General features: G+C 43.7%; 1 pseudogene across 1 annotated transcript in view; it reads left to right on the top strand.

The window, feature by feature from the left end:
- Positions 1–6,218, top strand: part of LOC311503688 (laminin subunit alpha-1-like) — a 48,454-nt pseudogene extending 42,236 nt beyond the window's left edge. Inside the window, exons 51-63 of the transcript in view lie at positions 15–156; positions 233–347; positions 616–768; positions 864–1,015; positions 1,138–1,332; positions 1,427–1,610; positions 2,315–2,421; positions 2,501–2,690; positions 2,852–3,001; positions 4,690–4,843; positions 5,271–5,404; positions 5,490–5,703; positions 5,938–6,218. The product of the transcript in view is annotated as a laminin subunit alpha-1-like (transcript). The remainder of the gene's footprint in view (positions 1–14; positions 157–232; positions 348–615; positions 769–863; positions 1,016–1,137; positions 1,333–1,426; positions 1,611–2,314; positions 2,422–2,500; positions 2,691–2,851; positions 3,002–4,689; positions 4,844–5,270; positions 5,405–5,489; positions 5,704–5,937) is intronic.
- Positions 6,219–6,525: the final 307 nt, after the last annotated feature.

The following is a 6,525-nucleotide window of genomic DNA, read 5'->3' as shown; positions in this document are numbered from 1 at the left end:
TGACGTGTATCCAGGTTACCTGTCTGTCATGGCAGCCGACCAATCATCAGAGAAGGAGGTGTTGGATGCGGAGTCTCCTGGAACTGCCTCTGACCTGAACCGCTCTGACCTCGACCCCATCTATATAGGAGGACTTCCTGCTTCCAGACCAATCAGGTGAGTCTGTGATGTGATGTCACAGGGCATGTTTGTGCTAATTGTGTCCTCACCTCTCTGTCTTTCTGGCTGCTAGGCGACAAGTAGTGTCCAGGTCGTATGTGGGCTGTATAAAGAACGTCGAGATTGCTCGGTCCAACTTTGACCTTCTGAGGGACGCGTTTGGAGTCCGGAAGGGCTGTGTCCTTGAGGTATGAGAGTACTGCTGTACTACTGTAACTACTGTTACTGTTAGTACTACTACTGTAGTACTACTGTTATTGTTAGTACTAATACTGTCGAACTACTCTTACTGGTTGTACTACTACTGTACTACTACATCTACTGTAGGATTACTGTTACTGTTAGTACTACTGTAGTACTAGGACAGCTCGTGAATCAGTTTCAGGTTCTTGGAGTTACCTGTTCTCTAGTGTCCCTCAGGTAGGACTAACATCGATTGATTCACTCTTTCATCAGGCGGTGAGAAGTGTGTCGGTGTTGGCCAGTGGCTTCGTTCAGATCGCTCCTCCCTCATTCAGTCACGAGACCGAGATTCTCTTCTCGTTCTTCTCCAGCAATCAGTCAGGTGTCCTCCTGGCGTCCTTCAGTGACGACCGTGGACGTGGACAGGTGAGACCAACAGGTCACTATACACCTGTAGACATCCTATATGTAAGGATTTATATGACTGCTACTGTAACCTGGATGGTTGTATGTGTGTGCAGCACTTCCTGTCTGTTCACCTGCTGTCAGGTGTGTTGGAGGCGGAGCTTGGTGAGGTGGGAGGGGTCACTCAGCGGGTAACAGTGGTGAAACCCGATGGGGGATCCTTCAGTGATGGATCGAAACACTCAGTGATTGTGGCCATCAGCAGGAAGTAAGTGTTACTATAGAAACACTCAATTGTCTCACCTGTCACACTTGTCCTACTTGTCTCACCTATCCCACTTGTCCTATTTGTCTCACACGTCTCACCTTTCTTACATGTCTGTTCCTCAGGTCTCTGTCTATGCAGGTGGATGAGGGCCACATGAAGTCGGTCTCTCTGTTGCCAGGTGTATTTTCCCGCCTGTCTCCAGCTTCCTTTTTCATTGGTGGATTACCATCAGGCGAGGAATCCCGTCTACCAATCAGATTGCAAGATTTATCCAGGTTATTCAGAGGCTGCATCCAACACCTTGTAGTGGGCAGGAGGTAAGACACACACACGCACCCACACACATACCCCCCCCCCCCCACACACACACACACAGTCTATTGATGTGTTTTAATTGGCCGCTCTCTGCAGCCTTGTCGACCTATCAGGAGCTGTAAAGTATGAAGGGGCGGAGCTCAACAGCTGTCTACTGGAGGAGAGGGCTGGGGGAGCAATGCTTCCTGATAACCTGGATGTCGAACCAACACCCGACCCCACCCACCTGTCATTAACCCCACCTACACACCTGAGTGCCCCGACACCTGGAACACTGATGGTAATCCCTCTATTATCAGTTAGTGATGATAAATCCTGATCGATTTGTTTGTTACTATTCATCTGATCACTCGTAATAGGTGATTGATTGATTGACACTTAATTGATTATTGATTGTGAATGACTGATTATAATTACTAATGATCGATTGTTGATTGATTATTGATTACTAATGACTGAATGATTGGTTATTGACTTACTGTCGATTGTTTATTGATTACTAATGGCTAATCAGAATCAGAATACACAATAAATATTGTGGGAGGAGTTATAAAATCTGATGACCACAGGCAGGAATGAGCTCCTGTGGTGTTCTGTGGTGTATTTAGGAAGGATGAGTCTATTACTGAAGGTTCTCCTTAGACTGGCCAATGTGTTGTGGAGTGGGTGGGAGGAGTGACTGATTATTAATTGCTTATTGATTGATTTTTGATTTCTAATGACTGATTATTGATTGGTTATTAACTAATTATTGATTTCTAATGACTGATTATTGATTACTAATGATTAATAAGTGATTATTGATTACTGATAACTGATTACTACTCTACTGATAATAACTGTTTGATTTCTAATGACTGATTGTTCATTACTAATTATTGGTTACTGACTGACTATTGATTAGTGATTAATGATGATTATTGATTACTAATGATTCATTACTGGTTATTGACTTCTAATGACTGATTATTGATTATCGTGCAGTGTGTGTCAGAGTTGGAGCCAGTGTTTGCGCCATCAGCTGCTCAGTTCGGTTTGTCCAGACACAGTCACATGACTTTCACCATCAACCCCACCACTGTCCGGAAGAGGTGAGTCTCCATGACAACAGAGGCTGAAGTCAGTTTTTCTCTGGACCAAACAACTAAAGGTCTCTATCCTTGTTGTCAGTGTGTCGGTGAGGTTGTCGATTCGAAGTTGGGCCCTGGATGGGATCATCCTCCTCCTGTCCGACTCCAAACAGATGGACTTTGTTGTCCTGAGGCTGACGGGGGGTAAGGTCAGGTTATCAGCTGACCTGGGGAAAGGTCCCACCTCCATCACCTTTTCCGTCGCCATCAATGATGGACAGTGGCACACAGTGAGTTATTTTACATCTGGTTCTCCAGACAACCATCTGGTTAGTTAGCAGAGGCTTCAGACTGAAGTAGACTTGATGATGATGATGATGTTGATGTTGATGGTGATGAATTGTTCTGGATGTGTTTGATTTGAACACCTTGATGTCTGAATGTCTTTCAGGTGAGTGCAGAGTTGAGCCGGCGTTCGATGTCGGTGTCTGTAGACGGTTCTCGTCCAGAGTCTTTGTCAGTCAAAGGAAACCAGCTGGATGTGGACAGCAGACTTTACCTGGGAGGGTTACCTGACACTGTGACCACCCGGAGGATTAATGTATGAATTTACCTACTTTCACACCAACTACACCAGGGGTGTCATACTCATTTTATTTCAGGGGCCACATTCAGCCCAATTTGATCTCAAGTGGACCAGACCAGTAACATTACAGTATAATAACCTATAAATAACAACAACTCCAAATGTTTCCCTTTGTTTTAGTGCAAAGAAGAACAAGTACATTATGAAAATATTAATTAATAATTAATGAGCTATCCTTTTACAGAACATTTTATGAACAACCTGGAATTTTAAAGAAATGCAAATTTATTGCCATCTGCTGTTTAGTTCTGGATGTTGTGATGTGTTCTGTTTGCTACTCTTACTAAAGCAGTGGACAAATTAGGAATAGCAGTTACTTTGGTAGCACTCTGTTATTATCTATTATTTTACAGGAGGGTCAAAGATATTCTGAGTAATCACTCTTTACATGTAAGATGAACAGATAAAATTAATTAAATTTGAGATGTGTGTATAGCCGCAGTTAGAATGTCTGACTATTTCTAGGTTTCAGAGATTAGCTTCATGCTGTGCTGCCCTGGAGAGCTCAGCTTCTCATACATTAACAAAACCACTGTAGACCCATAGTTCCCTACTCGTTACCAGGAAATATATTATCACAAAGGTACTGATAGAAGCACACATAACATTTATTTTTGACCAGGTGTTTGTATGGTACCAAACCACTGGATCATGTTGGGGACCATTTGAATCCAGTTCTCGGTGTCTTAACAGTACTCAGAGTTCCAGGGATGCAGAGTGCTGTAAGATATAGTTTGGTAAACCCTCCTTCAGCAGTGTCCTGTCACTGTGGTGTAGAAACACGTCCTCAGGCTCCATCCACATTCAGAAGCATCCAGTAGGTTCTCAGCAGCTTGGTGCAGGAAGTGTTTCCCAAGAACAAGTCTCTCATACTGTTAGCATGAGGTGCTAACTAGCAACAGTCTGCAGTGTGGTCATTAAGTAGAATTCCTGATGGAAAAGACTCCCACTGAACAGAATAGATAGAATGCCTTTATTTGTCATTGTGGTACAACGAAACTAAGGAGCGTCCAGTCTCTCCAGCAAACAAATACACTAAGTGGTGCAGGCAGACACGTAACTAAATCACACTAACTTAAATACATAAAGATCACTGAACTAAGTTTTAGCGCTGACTTTCTTTCTCGCTCCATCTCTTTCCTCTTGGTCCCACCCACCTGGAAACCCAGTATGTTAATTTGAACATCACTAATTGGCTAGTCCAACAGAGTGACACCTGTCCATTGGTGGCGCCCATTAACACCGCAAGAAAATGGTGCGTTTGGGAACCATGCTGAACATAGGACATTCCATATATTTAATGAACTGTCCCAAATACCAGTAAGCTTCTATGTAATTTCCACATTTTGTACTTTGCAAATTCATGCCAGGTTAGATCCTCTGGCGGGCCATATGTCTGACATCCCTGAACTAGACAGAACATAGTCGACAGGTTAATTTGAATAGTCCTGCTACAAACATGTAAAGATTAAATAGTAGTTATGATGTAACCTTGCTATCATGACATGTTACCTGGGTGTCAGTCTGAGCAGGTGAGCCATGTATGTCTGAACTCCAGTGGGAACCAGGAAGTTCATTCCTGAGTAAAAATTCCTGACTGTCTGTTCACGGGTCCATCCTCCATCCTCTGTCCTTTCCCCCAGGTCACCAGCAGTTTTCCAGGTTGTGTTCAGTCAGTCAGTCTGAATGGCGCCATGTTGGATCTATCGAAGCCAACCTCGCACTATGATGTTACACCCTGTTTCTCCAAGGACCAGACAGGAAGTTATTTCAATGGCAGTGGATACGCTGAACTGAGTGAGTCCAACAAGATCATGTGACCTCTGACCTTTAAGTGCTACAGTCGGTAGAGTCCTGAGATCCTAGGGTTAGTTTAGAGAAACATTTAATATTGCAAAGACAACACATGAAGATGTAATTCCTTTTATGTGTTTAATCAATCAGATTACAAAAAAGAACCAGAACATAAAAAGGACAAATGTCAGTCAGCAGCTCTAGAAACCTTGAACCTCGTCTAGTTCCTCGGTTGTTCTCCAGAACAGATCCAGAAAAGAGAAACCAGACTTGATCCCTGAGGAACTACTAACCTTTTTTTATCTGATTAAGACATTTTGTTCATAGAAAGTTTCATTATTCCCTCCGAGTATCCTCGAAAGGTTTGTTATTAGTCATGGTGCACTCACAGAAGGTTCCTGTTGTCTGACTTGTTTGTTTGTGTGTGCAGTGCATGATGGGTACAAGGTCGGCTCAGACATGACGGTGTCTCTGGAGTTTCGGACAAGCCAATCAGAAGGAGTGTTTCTGGGAATCAGCAGTGCAAAAGTTGATGCTGTTGGAATGGAGCTGATGAACGGACAGGTGAGTTACTTGCAGCTACCTGTCCATGATATCAGTGTTTCAGTTGAAGTCGGCGTCTTTAGAAACTGTTGTGTTTTTTCCTCAGGTGGTGTTTACCGTGAACAACGGTGCAGGACGAGTGGTGGTGGTTTCTACAGGTCAGATGCTGTGTGATGGACACTGGCACCGCCTGCTGGCCAGGAAAACCAAACACACCTTGAGTCTTAGTGTCGATGGGAGGAGCTACACCACCTCCAACCCCTTCCCACAATCCACCTCTGCTGAGACCAACAACCCCGTCTTCCTGGGCGGATATCCTGGTGAGGAGCTGGGGAATCAGGGTTCAATTCACACATGATCATGATAAACACAAGTGGGCAATACTAACCTTGTCTGCCTCTCTGTCCATCTACCTGTGTCTCTGTCCATCTACCTCTCTCTCTCTCTCTCTCTATATATATATATATATATATATCTACCTGTGTCTCTCTCCATCTATCATCTCTCTATCCACCTACCTGTGTTATTCTTCATCTCCCTGTCTGTCTCTCCAGCTCATGTCAAACAGAACTGCCTGTCGATCAGCACCAGGTTCAGAGGTTGTCTGAGGAACGCGCGTCTCCTGAAGTCTCATCTGAGCGATGCTCTTGATGTGAGCTCCGCCCACTTCCTGTTGGGTGTCACTCCTCACTCGTGTCCTGTCAACTAGCAACAGGCTGCCTGTGATTGGCCCTGAGATGTTTCATGAAGCAGAAGTTTTAGGATTGATTGCATAGTCTGTCTGTTAGACCAGCTGATTATTGTATGATTTTTAATTAGATCTAGTCTGATCCAAATCCAAATGAACAAATTAAATTAAAATTAATTAATGTGCATTCATTGATTTTCCTACCAGAGACATTTCAGTCTGTAAACATGAACAAAGCTACGTCTCAACAAAATCCAGCCATTAAATCACAGAAGACAGAGAGTCTGGTCGTTTATTTCTTTCTTTATTTATTCGACTGAATAAAGACACTGTTTTGTCAATTTATCTTAAATAAAATGTGCAGTCAGAGGTCAGACACCAGGGGGAGGGGTCATTCTGTAACGGGACACCAGGGGAGGGGTCATTCTGTAACCGGACACAGGGGAGGGATCAT

The sequence above is a fragment of the Chelon labrosus genome, assembly GCF_963514085.1.
Source record: "Chelon labrosus genome assembly, chromosome: 18".
In the NCBI taxonomy this organism is placed as follows: domain Eukaryota; kingdom Metazoa; phylum Chordata; class Actinopteri; order Mugiliformes; family Mugilidae; genus Chelon; species Chelon labrosus.
Note: the sequence above shows the minus strand (reverse complement) of the source record. Positions and strands in the feature narration are given on the sequence as shown.